Genomic DNA, 14,583 nt, shown 5'->3' with positions numbered 1-14,583 from the left:
CCTTACCAAATTTCCCAAGGATTTGTAAATTTTTGTTCGACTTATGGCATTAAAAGTATTCTAGACAAATTATATGAAAAAGGGCGGAGCCATGCCCATTTTGAAATTTTCTTTTATTTTTGTGTTTAATTTGCACCATATCATTACTGGCGTTGAATGATGACATCATTTACTTATATACTGTAAAGATATTCAATTTTTGCTAAAATTTGACTTAAAAAATTTTTTTTTTAAGAGTGGGCGTGTTCGTCATCCGATTTTGCTACTTCATATTTCGAACACATATAGTAATAGGAGTAACGTTCCTGTCAAATTTCATCATGATCATCAACGGCTGCCAAATTACAGCGTTGCCACGCCCATTGTCCAAAACTTGGCTAATTTTCCATTCTGCGTCATAAGGTAAACCCACCTACCAAGTTTCATCGCTTTACACGTCTTTGGTAATGAATTATCGCACTTTTTCGGTTTTTCGAAATTTTCGATATCGAAAAGGTGAGCGTGGTTATAGTCCGATTTCGTTCATTTTAAATAGCGATCTGAGATGAGTGCCCAGGAACTTACATACCAAATTTCATCAATATACCTCAAAATTTACTCAAGTTATCGTGTTTACGGACGGACGGACGGACATGGCTAAATGAATTTCTTTTTTCGCCCAGATCATTTTGATATATAGAAGTCTATATCTATCTCGATTAGTTTATGCCGTTACAGGGTACCGTTATGCGAACAAAATTAATATACTCTGTGAGCTCTTCTCAGCTGATTATAAAAAAGGACGTACGTATTCTTACTCATTTTAGGTGATATGCTGAATTTAGTGTATTTTACTGTTTGTTGCTTGCATCTTATCGGCATGGTTTGTGTGTTGTCTTGCTTGTTTTAGTGCCGATTTTCATAGAAATCGGTTAGTAGCTTTGCGTCAGAGCTGGCTTTAACAAGTAATTTAATATGTATTAGGGTGGTTCCTTTTTCCCCAAAACTGCGGATTTACGTAAAATGTTCTACGAACCATTCTTAGCAACCTTGCTTAACACATTATAGGTCTTAAATCGATTTCAACCACGCGATTTTTAAGAGAAAGTTTTGCTTTCTATATAAAAAAAATTACACTATAAAACGCTAAAAAATAGCGACTTGAATCCTTCAACACTCTTTCCTACTAAAACTGTATGATCTATACAACAAATAAAAAAAAAAAAAATGTTTAACGGGACCTACATGTTTTATGCCGACTCCGAACAGCATCTGCAAAGCAGATGAGTTTTCACAAAAAAGTTTTTTATTGGCAGAAATACATTCGGGGTGTTTGATTAGATTGTTGCTGCAGTCTGCTTATAAATTACTACATACAGATAACACCAAAGTTGACAAGACGTGAAAAAAATTTGTTCATTGGAAAAATTTTCACAGTTCTTATGTTTCGTAGTTAGTATATATATTGTTGGAATGGTCTAAATCTCTTCTTGTCAGGTCCGGAAAGAAACTGAGCAACAACCTTTTTGCCGGTCTCCTGAGATATGACTTTATCAACGACTTCGTTCAGATACGGGCGATATGTATGTCCTTGTTAACAAAACTTTTACGACCTTTATATTAGGATAGAAGAAGTCGCTGCCCATCAACAACTCGAAAAAAAAAATTGAACATGATTAGCCAAGTTACATTGGGCCACTTGAGGGTAGTGCACCGTCACAACGTCCAAGAAAGGAAAATAAATAAATATTGTAGTGAATTTTTTGGGAACTCCTCTTATTCCAAACCTTCTGCTAACGTTAGAATCGCTAAACTGTTGAATAAATAACTCCAATATACAATAATGCAAAATGGTCTTTATTAGACTACTTTGAGGTACTTCACAATAACACTTATACTTCACAACCAATAGCGTGCTTAAATCAAACTGCTTACTGACTACTCAGCTTGCTGTGCTTTTATACTCTCTGTTGCCTTGTCCGCACATTTCTCCAAATGTCTAGACTTTTCTCCTTCTAGAATCTTCTACTTGGTTACCAGCTATATGCGTGTGTATATGCAGTTTATAGCCTCTCGCATAGCCATATGCGTGTGTATACGTGAGTACTACTTCAGCTGATGATTACATGTGTTTATGAGTATCTCTCCGTTGCCTTGTATGTATGTGTGTAGATGATGATTGATTTGTTTACGTACATGCTTAGTATCGGATTACGTCCCTTATTTTAGCGGCGAAAGGTTGGCGGAATAAGTTGAAAATTTTACATAATTAGTAGCTAATTAAATGCAAATTAAGTGCGAGAAAAAAAAATTTACAGCTTTACAAATTTTTTTTTTATGACATTCTGCGCTAAAATAAGACTGAAGTTAGCGAAACCAATCGGCGAAAGGTTGGCGGAAGAAGTTCAAAATTTTACATAATGAGTACCTAATTTAGTGCAAATTAACTGCGAGAAAAAAAAATGTATAGCTTTACAAATTTTTTTTTATGACATTCTGCGCTAAAATAAGACTGAAGTTAGCGAAACCAATCGGCGAAAGGTTGGCGGAAGAAGTTGAAAATTTTACATAATGAGTACCTAATTTATTGCAAATTAACTGCGAGAAAAAAAAATTTATAGCTTTACAAATTTTTTTTTATGACATTCTGCGCTAAAATAAGACTGAAGTTAGCGAAACCAATCGGCGAAAGGTTGGCGGAAGAAGTTGAAAATTTTACATAATGAGTACCTAATTTATTGCAAATTAACAGCGAGAAAAAAAATTTATAGCTTTACAAAATTTTTTTTTATGACATTCTGCGCTAAAATAAGACTGAAGTTAGCGAAACCAATCGGCGAAAGGTTGGCGGAAGAAGTTGAAAATTTTACATAATGAGTACCTAATTTATTGCAAATTAACTGTGAGAAAAAAAAATGTATAGCTTTACAAAATTTTTTTTATGACATTCTGCGCTAAAATAAGACTGAAGTTAGCGAAACCAATCGGCGAAAGGTTGGCGGAATAAGTTGAAAATTTTACATAATGAGTACCTAATTTATTGCAAATTAACTGCGAGAAAAAAAATGTATAGCTGTACAAATTTTTTTTTAATGACATTCTGCGCTAAAATAAGACTGATGTTAGCGAAATCAATCGGCGAAAAGGTTGGCGGAAGAAGTTGAAAATTTTACATAATTGAATACCTAATTTAGTGCGAAAGGTTGGCGGAAGAAGTTGAAAATTTGATATAATTAATAGCTAAGTAAGTGCAAATTAATCGGGGACAATTTTGTCTCTGATGTAACGTGAGTTACCATGGAAGTGCCCATATGTATGTTCTAAGGCGCCGTCCGTGGAATTGATTGATTTAGATCTATGTATATTGTATAACATATATATATAAACATACATACGTCATGGCGCCGCAGCGCAAATGACTAATTTCTTATGAATTACTGTGTGACATCCCAGTAAGCCGCTGAAGCTGCCAAGTATCAATACTTTCAACCTAACATTTCACCTGTGAGGCTATACAACTTCAACGACTTTTCTCCATGACTAACGCACGGCGATGGCCGCCTACTCATACCAAAGAGGATAAATATAATAAGAGCCGTCACGTTATTTTTTATGCATTTACTCGCCTTCCATTTATCCATGCGGTGTTGTCACTTTATGCAAACGTGTTTTTTGGAAAGAGAATTAAATAATTAATTAAATACAGTCGAAAAAATAAACACAAATACCCCATGAAAATGTATAGAAGACATTTATAAACATCTCGCCCAAAAAAAAGTAGCGACTACCTCACAGTTTACATCGAGTAAATGCCTCAAAAATAACGAGTGACGGCTCTTATTATATTTATCCTCTTTGCTCATACGTGATTTTAAGTATAACAAAAAGGAATGAATGAGAAATCGTGCGTACATGCTAACACAGCTGCTGTTTTCATTTTAGAAAAGTAAATCCAAAAAATGAAAAAACAAAAGTTAGCAATTTGTAAGCTATTTTGATAAGATTTCGAATTATGGCCACCTTTGACCCCTTTTTGGCCCATAGTACAATGAAACAAATCTGCCAACTGTGCAAACATTTTTTCGATGGGCGAGCTCTCATTGTTTACGTAAGATTTACAATGGGCATTGTTTACTATATAGTTTGGTAGCTTAAATTGAGGTTGTGTTCCGAATAGAGTGGAAGGCACTCGAATGAAGTATAACGAAGGAATGATGTTAGAGTTTTTTTTTCAAAATTTGCCCAAAATCCTGAATCACAAAACGGAGTGTAGTTAAGTACGAAAATGAAAAAATGTAGTTAGGTTTTGTTCCATTTTCAGCAGGAGATTTTCATTTTAAAAATGTATTATATAGACCAATGTTCATTCTATTACTCATTTTATCTATGGGGCTTCACATATATGTACTTTATAATAACATGATTTTTATTTTTACGCTTTATTCATCAATGAAAATAAATGAAACACATATAAATGTAGTCATTAATCATATTTTTTACTTATTACTTATGTTAAAAAATAACTCTGTGTTAAAAATAGCAGAACTAAAATCTCAATGTCATACTACTTTTATATAATAAAAATGATTTTATGCATGCAACCATTTTATACCTATGCATTATATCTTAACTGTCTCGCTATATAAGGTAACAATTCCAGAGGCCGTTTTCACCATCTTCGGTTAACGCTACCAAGCAATTTATTTGAAAGAAATCGTTCAGTGATTTGTCAAATAAAGTGTCACTTTGAAATAAAGCACGTTTCCCTACCACAGATAGATAGAAAATTTATTGAGGATTGCACTGCGACCATTGGTCTGTTGTGCCCTCATCAGATTGCGTCGCCTTCCAGTAGGATATCTCCCGCCGTCTCTGCAGATCGATCACAAAATATCATTAAAAAAAAATGTAAAGCTATAAATTTTTTTTCTCGCAGTTAATTTGCAATAAATTAGGTACTCATTGTGTGAAATTTTCAACTTATTCCGCCAACCTTTCGCCGATTGGTTTCGCTAACTTCAGTCTTATTTTAGCGCAGAATGTCATAAAAAAATTTGTAAAGCTATAAGTTTTTTTTCTCGCTGCTAATTTGCAATAAATTAGGTACTCATTATGTAAAATTTTCAACTTCTTCCGCCAACCTTTCGCCGATTGGTTTCGCTAACTTCAGTCTTATTTTAGCGCAGAATGTCATAAAAAAAAAATGTGTAAGCTATAAATTTTTTTTCTCGCAGTTAATTTGCAATAAATTAGGTACTCATTATGTAAAATTTTCAACTTATTCCGCCAACCTTTCGCCGATTGGTTTCGCTAACTTCAGTCTTATTTTAGCGCAGAATGTCATAAAAAAAAAATTTGTAAAGCTATACATTTTTTTCTCGCACTTAATTTGCAATAAATTAGGTACTCATTATGTAAAATTTTCAACTTATTCCGCCAACCTTTCGCCGATTGGTTTCGCTAACTTCAGTCTTATTTTAGCGCAGAATGTCATAAAAAAAAATGTGTAAGCTATAAATTTTTTTTCTCGCAGTTAATTTGCAATAAATTAGGTACTCATTATGTAAAATTTTCAACTTATTCCGCCAACCTTTCGCCGATTGGTTTCGCTAACTTCAGTCTTATTTTAGCGCAGAATGTCATAAAAAAAAAATTTGTAAAGCTATACATTTTTTTCTCGCACTTAATTTGCATTTAATTAGCTACTAATTATGTAAAATTTTCAACTTATTCCGCCAACCTTTCGCCGCTAAAATAAGGGACGTGTATCGGATTAGGGATGCTAGTATCACTTAGTGATGTGAATATTCGTCCCAATATTTTAAACTCTGTGGAAATTAATGTTTTTTTTATTTAAGATGTGGGAAATTAGGAATTTTTCTTAACTTCTGTGAGTAATTTTACATAGATTATTTGGCATCAGTCCTTACTCTCTGAAAACATATATACCATCTATCTGTTGGTTTCTCTTTATCTGTTGTATATATGAACCACTGTTTTACCAAAAAGCAATTTCTCCCCTCTCCTTCTTTGAATAAAAAAATTTTCTAATAGAAAAAGCTTAATTTTTTTAGGGCGAAACAACCTAGTGCATTTGTTTTATTGAGTTCACACGTTATTTTTCTACTTTGCGATTAATTAGTGTATATTTATTTATTCATTATTTTCTTCCAACTTCTACACATTTCCATACAAAATGAAGAAAACGTAATCTTATCACTCACTTGAAACGTAGGAAAAAATCACAATTCCAGAAAGCGGCATGTACTCAATACAGTATTGGAAAAATTATTAGAAACGACTTATTGAGAAATATTTAATCAATTATACCAGCATTAGATAAATAACATTTTTGGAATCAAAATAGCGATTTTTTTTCTCGCTTAATCGAGGACTTGGTTAACCATACCGAGTACCATCATATATATTATTTCTAATTACTGTTTTTATGTACGGGTCCCTTTTTCGCTCTTATTTGGAATCTAAATCTATAAATAAAATTTTGGTTGTAAATATGGAGATTCGGGCTATTAGCGAGCTTTGGGAAATTTTGGTCGTAGTGCTTTTGTTTAGCTATATTTTATTAAAATAATTTGTTAAAAATAAACGATTGTGAGCACACAAGAAATATATTATACTATGGCACTATTGTGAATATTTGCACTGCATTACCGGCAGTTACTCTCATACGCCAGATGGCAGCGCAAGCTGTAAGTTTTAATTGATAGAACAGCTAATTTGTGTTGATATTTGATAAGAGATTTTAGATTGGTTGCGCAAGATGCGCACGGGTACGGCTCGTTACTAAATAATTCCAAATGAAACGTTTAAAAGTGATTAACCAAAAAGAGCATTACTTGATTAGTTTGCGTTTTGATTAACGAAAAATGATTACTCGAGTAAACATTCCTTTTGATTAACTAATCGATTAATTGAGTAATTTAAAGTGTGATTACTTAATTAAAATTTTGTGTTATCATTTAATTACATAGCAATAGTTAAATAAATAGTTAAAGTGTGCTATTTATGTGAGCATCACTGTAGGTAAAAGCTACTAAATAATACGGCACAAGATTAAGGGCGAGAGTACTTGCAGGTGTTATCCAGTACGAAACGTTAGAAAGTGTGCCAGCACCAACAGATAGGACATTCGTGATTTGTTATAAGCTAAATAATTTGTTCATGTCGTGGACAGATTTTATAAGATGAAATAAGTTTGCTTAAGTTTCCGGCCAAAATTGATATCTAGTCTTTCAATTGGTGCGACCACTCACAAATTAGCACCAAAGTCCTTTAACGGTGGGAGGGAGTAGTTTCAACATGGTTGGACCAAAGTGATGCTGTTGTTAGAGGCGTAAGTCCCACACGCACATCGCATGCAGGGCATACATTACGTATATCGGGGTTGATTCTAGAGAAGGAAGATCTTAACCTGTTACAGTATACAGTTGGGCCAGTGACTCATGTCTCCCTAGGTAGTTTGATTTCTTCTTTAAGCGTTGGATAGTGTATATTGATAATGCTGTTCACCAAGCGTAACCCAGCGAAGGTGTTTACGGATTCTGCGTGGATTAGGCTTAGGGCCTCCTTATGCTTACCTATATACAATGGCTGAGTTGCGGATCTCATCATAGTGCTTACGGAGATGTTTTCTCATCCCTCTTGGAAGCGGGGCTATATCAAGCAGTTATTTTTCGGGGTTGTCCGGGTGTGAGACAATTCAGTAAAAACTGCTCATCATTTAATTAAGCTCTTTATGTTTAGCTCTTTTGGCCCCACTTTTTAGAGGATGTTCTCAGGGGTCATAACAAGACATCCCGTGGCAGTTCTAAGTGCAACGTTTTGACAGGCCTGCAGACTTTTCCAGCAACGTTTCCGTAACCTCTCTGAAGTTGGCAAGACAACTTTTACGTAGAAACAAATTACCTATTGGAAAAATTGCCGTGAATTTGCCGTAATTTATCCGTGAAACAAAAAAATTAGCCGCGGCCATATTTTAGAAAATATTGGGTGGCACGTCAACTTCACGTGCAGTTAGCGGTGCACCATAAAAAAATATGAAATTTGTTTTTTTGAATTTAATAAACGAGCCGGACCCGTGCGCATCTTTCGCAACCAATATAAAAAATATCAACGGAAATCAGCTGTTCTGTCAATCAATTAAAGCTTGCAGCTTGCGCTACCATCCGGCGTATGGTAGCAAGTGTCGGTAATGTAGTGTAAATATTCACAATATTGCCATAGTACAAATAGATTTCTTTGTGTGCTCACAATCGTTTATTTTTAACAAATTATTTTAATAAAATATAGCTAAACAAAAGCACTACGACCAAAATTTCCCAAAGCTCGCTAATAGCCCGAATCTCCATATTTAAAACCAAAACTTTATTTATAGATTTGGATTCCAAATAAAAGCGAAAAAGAGACCCGTACATAAAAACAGCAATTAGAAATAATATATGTGATATGCCACTTATCTACTGCAAATTTACGGCAAACTCACGTGCAAGAATTATTTTCCTAACTGGCCTCTAAGGTGGTTTTCGAAAAGTGGCACGCTAACTTCACGTGAAGTTGGCGTGCCACCCGAAAGTTTTTTAAAATATAGCCGCGGAAAATTTTTTTGTTTCACGGATAAATTACGGCAATTTTCCCAATAGATAATTTTTTCCACGTGAAAGTTGTCTTGCCAACTTCAGAGAGGTGTTTCCTTATCTTTTCCCCAAGTGCTGCCGAGAAGCGACATGAGGATTTTTTGTGGCCTTGTACGTTGTATACAATTTCGGAGGTGCGCGCCTTGAAGGTGAGAGTGTTATCGAACGTTACCCTTAAGATCTTTGAGTGCTTCCAATATTTGCATCATCTGTTCCTTTCTTCTATGATAGTACCAGATAATGATTATAATGGTAATGATTAGCCGTTCCATTGATTATTTTCTTTAAACGCCATTTAATGATTACTTGCCATTATTTTCTTTTTTTAATGATTACTTTTCAATTGATTAAAAAAAATAATCAAAAAAAAAATCATGATTTTGTACGATTATTGAAAAAAATCAAAAAAAAAATCAAGAAAAAAAAATCAGAAATAATCAAAAGTAATCAAAAATCAAAAATAGTCAAAAGTTATGATTATTTTTGATTTTTTTAGATTATTTTTCCGCTTTGTTGCATGCATACAAGTACATTTTAGGATGGAATAGTCAATCGTAAGCGCTTATCGAGGCGAATATATACATGCAACATATTGGGCGAATAGTATATGAGCGTTGATTCAAACATGTTCTCAGGTAAGTATATACACATGCGCATTATTACATTCATTATATTAAGTAACTAGCAGACCCGGCAGACGTTGTTCTGCCCTAAATTTGGTATATCTGCACAAATTTTAATAAGCTTTTTCCGTCTACCTTTGTGCTCGCCCCTCTACACTTTTTCCTAATCTTTGTATTTACCCCTCCCTCCGTATTTTTCGCTTCATCGAAGTCCATCTTCGTCTCATTTTATCTCTTTCTCAGTCTCCTTCTCTCTTTTCTCTTCTCTCAAGTTTTCCTCATTCTTCTTCATATCTTATTGCCAGTCCCAGAGGGTGGTATGTATTTTGTTCCAGTCCCATTCCGAGTCTCAGTCCCAGTCCCACTCCGAATCTCAGTCTCAGTCCCAGTCCTAATCCCAGTTCCAACGCGTCTCTGGTCTACTTCTCGGAAAAAATCATCGTAAATAATAATATAGGCACATTTATATATATTTATATAGCAAATTTCAGGCAAATCGAATAGGACGTATGTAAATAGGTATGTGGGTATTATTAATTCATGTCTTTATTTCGGCTTCGCATGCATATTTATCAGTTTTGGCAGGTTGATGCGACTAAATCGAATATCACAATGAAAATTGCTTAAAAGCTCTCACCAACAGCTTTCATTTGATATCCAGAATACACACACATTCTAGGGGTATCCGGGTCCACGTTTTGGCCTATATATCGAGACCCTAGTCACCGATAGGTATGAAAACTACCCTGCACTAAAGCACTCATCAACAGCTTTCATTTGATATCCATATTGTATAAACACATTCTAGGGGTGCCCGGGTCCACGTGTTGGCGTATATCTCGAGACCCTAGTCACCAATAGCTGTGAAAACTACCCTGTACTAAAGCACTCATCAACAGCTTTCATTTGATATCCATATTGTATAAACACATTCTAGGGGTGCCCGGGTCCACGTTTCGGCCTATATCTCGAGACCCTAGTCACCCAGGGGTATGAAAATTATCCTGTACTATAGCACTCATCAACAGCTTTCATTTGATATCTATATTGTATAAACACATTCTAGGGGTACCCGGGTCCACGTTTTGATCTCAAGACCCTAGACACGTAGCGAAAAAAAAGGTAGACGCTGGCCGATTCTCAGACCTGCCCAATATGCTCACAAAATTTCATGAGAATCGGTTCAGCCGTTTCGGAGGAGTTCAGCCTCTAAAACCGTGACAGAAGAATTTCATATATTAGATATATATATAGTATATATATATATACTATAAATAAATAGAAAATATACTATATATATATACTATATACACCATCATATATATATTATATATATCACCGATCTCTATGATTTTTTGACACAACAATATATACTATATACGTAAGCAATCGGTGAAATTTGAAGCTTATAGCTGTTAAAATGGGGTAGAAATTGCGAAATTTTCTTATCTGAACAATCTGTTGTATGAGATATATACTATATATACAACCGATCTCTATGACAGATTTCGGTCGCGCGAGGTGAAGAAAGTAGAAAAATGGGGAGATAGCAGAGATGGGGGTAGTGCATTAATGCACCAGCGTAAACTCAGCTATAGTCGTAGTGAAGCTGAGCAATTTTTCACTAAAATTTGAAAGCTGGTAGTGAGTATATTTTTAGCTTCAACTTAGTATATATATATATATATATATATATATATATATATATGTATATATGAATTGGTGGGAGAGAGCAGGTGCCAGTATAATTTCACAATTGCGCACTATATCAGCTGCTTAAAATAGAGTAAAATTTTTCAGTCTTATCATTGAAATAAACACATTTTTTATATTTTTTTATTAGGTTATTTACTTTTCCAAAGTATTGTAATTAAATACTACCAACCTACATACATACCATATACATACATACTGGGGCGTTGCATTAAATAAAAAAAAAAATCGAAACCAAGCTCAAGAGTTTTGTTTAGATGCCAAAATAATCCCCTGAAAACAAATGCCCTTAATATTAATTTGAAAGCTATCCCGTAAGAATAATACAGAAAAAGTGTTTTGTTCACTTCTGATTTGTACAACTAATGATGATAGATTGATTGTACTGCCATAACCATTGAATATTTTTGTGGAACATTTAACGATGTGCAAAAAAAGTTACTTTTGATTTATAAAAATTAAAAACAAATTTAAAATGTATAAACAAAAAATTACTTAAAATTTAAAGTAAAAATATTTTAATTAAAATTTTAAATAGAAATATTTTAATTAAAATTTAAAGTAAAAATATTTTAATTAAAATAAAAAATTTTTAATTGAAATATAAAATAAAAAATTGTAATTAAAATATAAAATCTAAAATTTTAATTAAAATTTGAATTAAAATTTAAAAAAATTTAAAACAAATTAAAAAGAATTAAAAACAAAATAAGAAAAAATAATAAAAACAAAAAGAATAAAAAAAAAATACAAAATAAAAAAGAATAAAAAAAATATAAAAAGTATTGTAACGAATTTAGGGAAATTCCGCTTATTTGCAACCTTCTGCTCACGTTCGTATCGCTAAACTGTTGAATAAAACACTCCAATATTATGTATTACAAAACGGTCTTTATTAGACTACTTTGGGAGTAGTACAATTGTACTTCACCTCGCAACTGATAGCGTGTTTAAATTAAACTGATTACTGATTGTTCAGCTTGCGCTGCTTGTATACTCTCCGTTGCTTCGTTATATGGGTACATGCATATTTGTATTTTATAGCCATATGCGTGTGTTTGTGTGAGCAACTACTTCGGCTGATGATTACATGTGTTTGTGAGTTATCTCTTCGTCGCCTTCTATGTATGTGTATAAATGATGATTGATGTATTCATGTACACGAGTGTAGCTTGCCTTAATGTTACATGTACATAAGAGTGGCGGCTTCATGTATTTGTTGTTGCGTGATTATTTACTAACAGCCTAGTGATGTCAACATTCGCCACAATAGCACATATTTACATATACAATGTCCGTACATACCTACATGCGTTGAAGTTAAACGCGTTAAATGAGTTAAATTCCGATCGAAGGCTGAAAGCATGTACCAGAGAAGTGCATCAAGCTACTGGCAATAATTTATTTTTACTAGATTGATGGCTTTAACAAACAAATAAATTTGCGCTATGATCCGTAAAAAAAGTGTACAGCCACTTTGGTATTTCCCCAATGTATTTGGCTTACGCCGCGTGCTCCCCCACCACACCAAAAGTCCTGGCTTGAATTCCCGAAACTTTACGAGTACGTTTTTTCAATTAGAAAAAAGTTTTTTTACGCGGAGTCGCTCATCGGCAGTGATTAAGCGAACACTCCGAGTATATTTCTGTCATGAAAAGCTTCTCAGTGAAAATTCATCTGCCTTGTAGACGTCGGTCTAAGTCGGTATAAAATATAAAGGTCCTGTCCCATTAATTTGCAGGAAAAATCAAAAGGAACACAACGTAAATTGGAAGAGAAGTCGGCTCTGACCTTTTCCAATAAACATCAAGAAAAGTTGTAGACACGTATAAGAACAAAATATTTGAAAGTCATTTTTGTTCAACACCAATTTCACACAGAAACTTAATGAATCATAATTTTGGTTAATAAAACAATTAAGTTTTCCTTTTCACACAGGGCCACTTGCTTCATTAAGCGATCCCGCAATCGATGATGATGGAATTAATGTCCCCCACCGATTATGACGAAGTCAGAATAGCAATAACCAGATTAAAAACGACCAGACCGCGGGCGCTGATGGATTGCCTGCGGAGCTATTCAAATACGGCGGCGAGGAGTTGGTATGGCGCATGCATCAGCTCCTTTGCAAAAAATGGTCGGACGAGTGCATGCCGGACGATTGAGTGCTCTTTGTCCAGTCCACAAGAAGGGGATCCTGTCAAGCGTATTGTGTAAACCGGAGGACAGAATTAAGTATCTACTGTCATCAAACAATTTTCGAAATATTTATGTTCTTCGAAAGATTTACGGACCTCTACGCGTTGGCAACGGCGAGTACCGAAGAAGATTTAATAATTAGCTCTATGAGCTTTACGCAGACATCAACATAGTCCAGCGAATTAAAACACGACGAATGAAATGTGATGCTCCGGCTAAGAAAGCATTTTTCTCCGAACCCGCCTATGGGAGCAGAGGAAGAGGGCGGCCCTACTCCGCTGGATGGAACAGGTGGAAAACGATTTAAATTCCCTTGGTGGCACAATTGGCGCCAGATAGCTGAGCGAAGAAGCGACTAGCGCGCCTTGTTGGACAATTTAAACGGTTAAGCGCCAATTAAGTAAGAAAAACGCTGAAGCTAGACGGCCACCCTGGTGTGATATTAGCGTGCTACGCCTACCACATCGAAAACTCTGGGATCAAAGCCTGAAAAAAGCAGAAATAACGGTTTAATTGACTCGTAATTCGGTTGATTTTAGCAGTTTTTTTTTTTCTTTCAAGTCAAAAAGTTATCTGCAATAGGAGATCTGAAATTTAGGCACTTGAGGTGAGACTGAAGTACAGAATTTTGCTGTTAAATTGGGAACGCTACAAAGTTAAGAGTATTGCTCTAACTCCACATTGTAAGGATGGAACAAAATTATCCAAAGCTGTCGGGATCTCAAAAAAAAAAAAATATTGTCCAAATTTTAACGGAGATCTTTACGCTCTTATGTATACTTTTATTTATGATCTAAAGTACGCCTTAATTGAACAAGTAGATTTCAGAAGGGGTATGGAATCCACATGCAGTTGGCTGGACTGGTCCAATATTAATAATCAATTCAATAGGGCCATGTCTGCTGGAAACTCAATTGAAACAGGCATGAACATGAGTTGTGAAGTGTCGAACTCCTAAGAAGAAAGATATCTCAAGTCTTCTTATTATCGCTACAGATAAAGAAAATTCCCTAATATTTTGTAGATTTATATCAGAGGACCCTGAACTTTACAGTATATTGATCCCCTACGTTCCTTGTTAGTGCTATCTCGATTTAGAGTACTTCTAAATGTGCTTATCTGCATGGACTAGAAGAAAACCGCTTCTTAACTCATACTAATTTTTATCGGAAATAGCTGAAGTTAAATAAATATGAAGAATGTATTGCAGTGTCAACGACCACTGTTGTGTACATTTATCGCTTTGGGACACGTTTAAAACGTAACGTGGTTATCGAAAGCACGCATTCATACTAAACTGCATGCATCGTGCACGTTCTACAGGTTCATAGATAAGGTTTTTTTCTGATCCCACGTACAGCTGACTGACTACTATTAAAAATATGTATTATAAATAACTTACATATAAACGCACA

At 34.5% G+C, this 14,583-nt stretch overlaps 1 protein-coding gene across 12 annotated transcripts in view; it reads left to right on the top strand.

The window, feature by feature from the left end:
• The window catches only part of CtBP (C-terminal binding protein), a 121,449-nt gene that overhangs the window by 39,324 nt on the left and 67,542 nt on the right, over positions 1-14,583 (top strand). The window contains exon 2 of one of the 12 annotated variants that reach the window (XM_067762175.1): positions 9,130-9,268. The exons of the other annotated variants lie outside the window; for them this stretch is intronic. The gene's annotated coding sequence lies outside the window, so the exon portion shown is untranslated. The remainder of the gene's footprint in view (positions 1-9,129; positions 9,269-14,583) is intronic. 12 annotated transcript variants of the gene reach the window in all.

This window comes from Eurosta solidaginis, chromosome 1 (genome assembly GCF_040869045.1).
Source record: "Eurosta solidaginis isolate ZX-2024a chromosome 1, ASM4086904v1, whole genome shotgun sequence".
NCBI classification, from domain to species: domain Eukaryota; kingdom Metazoa; phylum Arthropoda; class Insecta; order Diptera; family Tephritidae; genus Eurosta; species Eurosta solidaginis.
The sequence above is the reverse complement of the archived record's forward strand: the minus strand, read 5'-3'. Positions and strand labels throughout refer to the sequence as shown.